Source organism: Pteropus medius, unplaced genomic scaffold, assembly GCF_902729225.1.
Source record: "Pteropus medius unplaced genomic scaffold, Ma_sr-lr_union100, whole genome shotgun sequence".
Classification (NCBI taxonomy): Eukaryota; Metazoa; Chordata; class Mammalia; order Chiroptera; family Pteropodidae; genus Pteropus; species Pteropus medius.
The window spans coordinates 6,559,199-6,567,891 of record NW_024349800.1 but is presented as its reverse complement, the minus strand read 5'-3'; the positions used below and the strand labels follow the sequence as shown (position 1 = coordinate 6,567,891).

The 8,693-nt window shown below is 30.3% G+C and overlaps 1 pseudogene; it reads right to left on the bottom strand.

Moving 5' to 3' along the window:
- Window positions 1-8,134: 8,134 nt before the first annotated feature.
- Window positions 8,135-8,443, bottom strand: LOC120622134 (cystatin-B-like; annotated as a pseudogene).
- Window positions 8,444-8,693: the final 250 nt, after the last annotated feature.

The window sequence follows — 8,693 nt, the reverse complement described above, 5'->3', positions numbered from 1 at the left end:
GAATGTATAATAATGCTGTTTCTCTCTTAACTTCAATGCAAAGATTGTGAAGTGTCATTTTCACAGTTCCCTTAACTAAGGTGAGAGAATTAGTTAAATTTCATTATGGTATAGGCTCGGTGAATGATAATTCAATGAAAGAATCAAGGTGTATTTTAAAAAATGGAAAATTCTTTCAAAATTCTTGTAGTATACATTATACTCTTCCACCAAGATTCAAAAATAATAATATATTTCTATCAGGACCTTGAAAGAGAACAAGTACATATTTTGCAATAGAAGTTCTTAATAATAGCATATACTGAGAAATAACATTTAGTTTTAAAATTATTAATTAAACTTGGAAAGAATTTTAACAGCAAGGAACATAGAATTAGTTCTGTACCTTGACACAGAAATGCACTAAATATTATTTTTCTCTAAAAATTACAAAGATACTTTTAACTATTTGAAATCAATTAAAAGTAAAAAGGTATTGTTTTTTTTTTATTTCATATATATAAAGTTATTATAATACAACTGGATAACTACACTCAGCTGTTAAAGTAATTTTTTATATAGAAATCAATGATTTTCCACCAAAAGAAAGCATTAATCACACAGTTATAGAAAATTAGATTATGAACTTTCATAATAAAGCCAATAATTTTGAATCACTAACAGAAATTACATCAAAAAGAATGCTGTGAAAAACCTAAGCATTCTGAATGGTAATAATTTTGATAAGATCAAATTGATTGAAGCATGACTAAAGATATAAAAAATAAAGCAGAAAGCACCTCAGGCATTATTTATGCATTAAAATCAGAGTAAAAAATATTGAAACAGGGAAGTAGATATACAGAGAATTGTAAAAAGAGAAAGTATAATGTTCTTATTTATGATGTTGTAAATTTATTATGTAATCTTTTAAAATATAACAATAATCTCCTTAAAATTTCTATGTTGAAATACATTATAAATGTAAGCATATATGTTTGCATAGTGTAATCTGTGAATTTATATTTTAGAAAATTTATATCACCAAGTTGTTACTTGGGCTTTATAGAACCTGCTGTGAAGGTTAATATTTTGTAACATAAAGGTCTCGATGAACAAAAATATAATAATGATATCGTTTCATATTTACTATGACAAATGTTTATTATTTATTACTAAAAGTATTTAGTTGCTCTTTAGTAAAAATGTTATATATTTTTTGCATTAAAAATTACATAGACAGGTGAGTGAAGGGAAGGAAATACCTTTGTTTCACATACATATATTTCCAAATTCATTTCATATCTTGAAATATGGCTAACTAGGCTAGTTAGTTAATGATATTTCTCCTGGTATATAATTTTACCTTACTTTTATACATGATGTCATACCACTAGTCTTGATTGTAATGATCTTTCAATTCCTTATCCAGTTTATAATCATGACAACAAATAAGCCAAGCTCTAAACTCATATATCTTGGGAGCCTTCTCTGAATCACATTTATTTTTATCAACTTCTTAATGTTTCGTTCCAAGGGCAGTCTTTCATATTGTTTCTACATAACTCTAAAATGGATTTCAATTTGCGTTGAGTGACAACTGAGATTTTATATGTACACATATACATTTATACATATATATATACACACATACATGTTGTATATAGTCTATTACATGATCAGAACTGTAGTACTCAGATTGTCTGGCGTATAGTAGGAGCCGATAAATAATTATCAATTAGCATCATTCCTTAATCTTTTTTTTTTTTTCACCTTAAGGTTTATTAACACCCAGTTCTCAAAATATGTTATTTCTCACAATCCTGGGATTTTCACTGTTTTTTTTCTTCTTATTCTTGTTTTTCATTTTAGATAATTTTTCCCAATTTGTTTTATGGCTAAATGCAACACAAATTATTAATTCTAGAGATTCAATGTAGTAAATATGTAGGTACACTTCAGTGTTTATTACTATAATAGAGTACATGACAAGAAAAGGTAAATCAAAATCTTTAGGTAACACGTATCTTTGGAAAGAAATTTAATATTATATTTTTAAAATAAAGATGTTTGCTTCATGCAAACTCACAAATTTCTTGTAGTTGATGATAATATGCTGAATATAAAGTATCAATTTTAAACTTGGAATTGATTTTCCAAATGGACATTTTCTCTCTATAAAGAGAAAAATAAATATATGAGTCTTCTGAGGAAGTTAAACATTTTAAATTATCATAAAGAAATTTTAATTTTAAAAATTATTACACTTGAATACATTAGAAATACAAATATTTTTGAAATTAGATAAATATTGATTCATCACACAATTAAAATATCTTGAATTTGCCTTTTACTGTTTTTTGGGGACATGTTACTTAATTTCTGAGCTTCCAAATTTTCATCAAAATAAAGAGCATTGTTTTCTTTTCCATATATGGTTATTGTTTTCAACTATATGTAAGATGATTTCAATGGAAATCAATCAGTTGGAAAATAATCAGTTAATGTTAGTTTCTTCTCTACAACCTGAACCATAAGCTCCTTTAGCAACAAACACAATTTGAATATTTATGTGTTCAGCCCTGTGATAGGCTAGGGGAACATAAATCTTAACAAGACCTAGTCTTTTCCTAGCAAAAGAGCACATAGCCTTGAGAAATACCTCTGTCTTCTCTGCTACCAAAGGATAGTGACCAATTGTGCTCAGTTTTCAGATAGCAAACTACGTATACTTAGGTTACAACATGAAATATATTATTTGGAAAACATGTATCAACGTCTCTGTACATCCCATTATTATAAAAGTTCTAAAAATAAGAAACTTGACTTATTATACATGCATTCCTAGAAATTTTCATTGGTGGACACATGGCATCAACATCAAAGAATAAAAAAAATGTTCCCTATATGAAGGAATAAATCAATAATTGTGTCCCCTGGATTATATGGTTTCCAATGTAATGTTTATTTTATTGCAGGCTCTTAGAAATGTTATTTATTATTTTTATTATTATTTTTCAGTTATGACTCCTCCGTTATACTCTAAAGAGATTTAATCTGAAGTTATTAAAAGTCTTCAAATATGCAAAATTATTTTTCTTGAAATAACCATTTTTTTTCTGTATCTGCTCCCTGGGGATGTTCTTATATACCACCTGCTAAACATTAAGATTATGTGATTTGCTTATTAGCAATTTAAAGAAAATATGAATTTCTCATCATGATTATTGCCCTAAAAAGAATGAAATATTAAATGGAAAAAAAGAAAAGACTATGCTGGATATTATACATAGTAGAAACAATAATGAACTTTCTGAAGTTATCTGTACCCTAGTCCTGGGAAATTGTGACTATGTTACCTTATCTACACAAATGACTTTACAGATGGGCTTTCAGTTAAGAATTTTGAGGTGGGGAGATAATCCTGTGTTATCCAGGTGGATCCAATCTGACCACATAAATCATTGAAAGAGGAGACCTTTTCCCAGCTGTGGTCAGAAAGAGCCATGAGGACCAAGATGGGGATAAAGAGACAGTACCTTGCTGGAGAAAAGGAGTCACAAGCGAAGAAATGACAGTCTTTAGAAGCTGGAAAAGTTAAGAAATTGTCCCGTAAGACATATGGCATTATTAAACCTGCTTCTGTTTGCATGTCTTTATATTCTCTACTTCCCCAACATGATTTACTGATGGACCTAACCAAGTTATGAGTTTTAACATATTGTCTGAGTCCATATTCCTAAGGATGTATTTATGCTTAAATAAGTATGCTATTGGACAACTCAAGTATTAGTCAAGTTGCTTAAAAAATATCATATTGAATTCAAGTGTACAATAAGAAAAGTAATCTTAACTCAAATAGAAAATAAATTAAATAAAAGCTTATTTATAAATGATTAAGACAATTTGGTGCCTGATTTACCAGATAATTTCATTCATTCATTTATATATCTCTTCATTTATTTGGTAAGCAATTAATTTTTTTATCAGAGGATAAATGTCTAGGAATACATAGTGGAACTTGACTTTACTAAGAGAACAACATCTAGAATAAGAGAGATCATCAAAAAAACAATGTTCATCATCATCACCAGTACCATAGTATTCATATTATCATGTACATTCAGGGCAGAGATTGGAAATACTTACCAGTACAGATTAATGTTAATCCTTTTCAAAAACCTTTAAGACTTTTGAAAAAAATCACATAAAACAGAAGCTAAAATCATCTAACACAGTATTACAATGTAGAAAATAAAAGTTGAAAATTTGAAATTAAATTTAAATTCTTTATTAAAAATTCTAGAGATTAATTTTGATAAATATCTAACACAATCATAGTATCTAATAGTTGAAATATAAATATGTCACTAAGGGTTAAAAGTTGAAACATGTCTAGCACATTCAGTGGTAATTTTGAAGCTAGTTGAAACAGGATTATTCAGTTTTGGATACTACGTTTGAAATGAACATTGATAAACTAGGTTTCTTGCTGTGGAATATATACAGTATATTAAGCTATTTAAAAAAATTATTTCACAAATAAATGATTGAAAGAATTGGGTAAAGTTAACATGGAATATTTTAGAAGGGCCAAATAACCCTTTTCGAATTTTTGAGAAACTATCATTTGAATGATGAAATCCACTTAATCTATATTTCATCAGAGACGAAAGTAAGAAGACAGGGCATAATCAATAATACTCATGTCCCTAGATTTAAAAAAAAAAAAAAAGTCTAACTGTTAAAGCTGCCTAAAGTAATCAGCTCCATCCGCAGAGAGTCCACAGAAGGGCTGGATGCATTTTCTAGGACAAAGACATTATACAAAAAAAACAACAAAACAACAACAACAAAAAAAAAACAATGATATGCTCTTAAAATGATCTTCATGAAAACTGAGATTCTCTTCATCACTGAAAGACTATTACTTTGTTTAAGGTTAGTTCCTATAGATAAATATTGCTTTGCCTAAATTTATTATACTATTCTATACAGACACTCATTTCAAAATGAAAAATAATGGAGTAGTATCAGGTAAGTATCAGACATTTCAGGAAATTAATGGTTATATTTTTGCTCAGCAGAATCTCACTGGTGTGCCTAACTATTTCTTATGCTTTGAACAAATTTTTAAAAAGCTAGTCTTTAAAAAAAACATTTATTCTCCTTAATTTTTCTACCCCAAATAAGGCCGAGTAAGAGATAACCAAGAAAATATTAAAGATAAAACCTGAACTGAACCAGGGACACATAAGGAGGTTAAAAACCTCTCTGCTCTTTGACATTTTATTCAAACAGAAAAGGTTTTCATCTTCAGTTTGTGACTTTTTAATCTTTATTACACTACCATGACAGCTCATCAATTGTAAGGAAAACTTTTGGAAAGGTCCCTTAGAATTATGTTAATAATATTAATGATCCTTTCCATAATAAGATGAGCTTCTCATTTTGACAAAGGGTGCATATCCATTAAATTTTCACTTTTTTCTCTCCTCTTCTCCCTACCCCATCCCACCACTGAAAGACAAGTCTGGAGTGTGATCAGTGTGATCTGCTAGAATCAAAAATTATATGAAAACAGTTACAGCTTTTGTGACTTTGATAATGTTATTTTATTGGTAAATATCAATAACAATTTCTATTTCATATTTTTTCTAACTATAATGCTAGTCATACATTAGGTAACTCAATTTATGAAATATTGTATTAGAAAAAATAAGTCTATATTTTCATCAACAGGATGAATGAATCTAACATAATGAATAAATAATACTAAAACGTTGCTAGTGAACATCACAGTACTAACAAGTGTTTGCCACTTAGTCTTACTCTCAGAATAAAATTTTTCTAATTTTTACTGGTTTCTTGTGGGTTCCAAGTTTCTAAACAATAAACTCCTATTTAAAAAAATTTTTAATTTAGAAATTTCTAAACAATAAACTCCTATTTAAATTTTTTTTAATTTAGAAATTTTAGACCTTATTTATTGCCATCATGTTATGGTAAATGGAGATCATTACTGTTTCAGCTCATCATTTACTTGTCCCTGTATTCTGTAATTGCATTCCAATTTTAATTAATCATTAGTACGTGTTTACATTATTATTACTATATAAATACTGTACAATACTGAACAAAATGCTATATTTTTGCTCGCAGCAGTGTCTCTGTTCCCTTCACATTTGTTTTGTTGTGGTAGTTATTTTCTTGTTTTTTTTTCTTGTTAGAGAACTTTCTGAAATACTGGTGATTTTTGCTGTCATTTAAGCTACTTCATATTCAAAAGTCAAAAATAAAAGGTTGTCTAAAAGTTTGCTTTCAGAGGAAATCCCCAAGTACTTCAAGGTTAAGGTGATGAGAGTGAGAGATTCTCTGTCAAGGAACCTCCAAACACCAGCAAGTACAGTTGAGTTCTCTGCTTTGTGAGTCTAGCTGTCTTCTTTCCAGAAGCCAATCTCTTGGCTGCTGTCATTCAGTGTATGAAAAGTACAATGACTAATGTCTTCCAATTGATTTTTTCTATTTCTGTAAAAAGTGCCGATGAAATTTTTATAGCAGATACATTGAACCTGTAGGTTGCTTTGAGTACTACGGATATTTTAACAATATTAAATCTTTCAATCCATGAACATAGGATGTCTTTCCATTTATTTGTATCTTTAATTTCTATCATCAGAGTTTTGTAGTTTTTAGTGTACATCATTCACTCTCTTGGTTAATTCCTAAATATCGGATCTTTTTTTTTTTTTTTGGTGCGATTATAAATGGAATTCTACATTTAAGATTATGTCATCTGCAAGAGATAATTTTACTTCTTTTCCGAATTGAATGCCTTTTATTTCTTCATCTTGCTTAATTGTTCTGGCTAGAATTTCCAGTAATATGTTGGATAAAAGTAGTATGAGCGGGTATTCCTGCTTTCTTCCTGACCTTGGAGGAAAAGCTTTCAGTTTTTTACCATCAAGTATAAAGTTTTCTGTGGGCTTTTCACATATGGCCTTTATTGTATTGAAGTAAATTCCTTTTATACTTTGCTGAGCATTTTTATTATGAATTTTTTCAAATGCTTCTTCTACTTCTATTGAGTTTATTTATTTATCTCTTCTCTGTGCACATAATATGTTCTCATTTTGCCCTTCTCCTGCTTCGTGTAAATTTAGACACTACTATTCCCCACCTTAAGATTTATTTCTGTAAGCAAAACTTACAGAGTTATGTTGTAGAGGACATATCTTTGATTTGGAAGACCAATATCACTTTCCAAATAACACAACTTTTTATCTCTCATCACTCCCAGACTATCGTACAAAGTTGGATATTCAAATATTTAAAGAAAATTTCTATACAATATCTAGTATAAATATTATGAATTAGCCATTTAACTCTTGGAAGCCAATTTCACAGAATTCTATGTAGACCTTTCCTACCCTGAAAGTATATTCTCCACCTCCAGTAAATTTCCACAACACCAGATATTATTTTGCTATTGGCAATTGGTAAATAGATTAATTCCAGGTCACGCATTGAATCTGTTCTATTTCTTCTGTTAGTCCAAATATTGCTACAAAGCTCCCAGTGGCAAGTATTGCCTTTGAGAAGTAGTTACTCAAGAAGGGGATAAAATCTGGCATTCTATTCATCATGTCAGTACCACATTAGTCAGCTCCTACCAAATTCTTAATTTCTAGTCTCTTATTAATTAAGAGTCAGATTTGAGCCTCAGTATTGCAATTTTATAGTACTTTCTCTGTCTTCAATTCCACAGTTTTTTAGTCCAGTATAAACAAGCCTTGGCTTTCATGTAATTTCTAATTTTTAAATTATTATTCATAAGTTTAAAAATAAATTAAAAAAACAGAATAATAAAATGTCAAAATAGATGTCTAAGGTTAATTTTATTTATTTTTATTTTTGCAAAGACTTAAAAACATATGTCTTCGGAGATAATATAAACCTTTTTGAAAGAGATTTGGTTAAGATCATTGAGAGGAAAACCAACACTAGAAAAGTCGGACAGAGACACAGAGGGCTCCCTGGCGTCCCTCCATCCCCAGTGGCACAACATAGAGATGACGTGAATTTATGACCCCAGATGTGTGACTGAAGAGGACAGAGAACTGCACGGATGATAGGCTCGGTTTAAGATCAGGAACTAGAAATACGTCAGCTCGTCACGCCTGCTCTTGTCCGTCAGATAGTCATGCAAGGCCAAGGGCATGTTTGCAAGAGGGAGATTCTCAAACACTCGAATGTGTATGACGTCATCATCATCAACTTGAACCTTGATGAAGTAGTTAGTCCCCACGACCAGCTGGCTCTTGAATTCCACAGCCTTAAAAACGGAGTACTTCCTGTTTCCCTTCTCCAGCTGGGACTTCACTTGGTCGGTGATGGGCTAGATCTCGGCGGTGGCAGGATGGGTGGCGGAGCATCCGTCGCACTTCGGCGGGATACCGCTCATGGCGTAGCATCACGCACGGAGCAGTGGACTGCAGGCGCGGCTGCCAGAGAGCTCTCCGCCTTAACCAATATTTCTTAACGTTCATTAAATTTCTATATTTTACACCAACTATTACAGAAAAATAACTAAGTGGCATGCATAACTTCACACAACTTGTTAATGACCAGAATTTATAACGCTAAAAACTTTTTAAAAGGAAATTTGCAGTATATTTGATAAAGGAGTGTAAAAAGCTTTAGCAAATTTATGT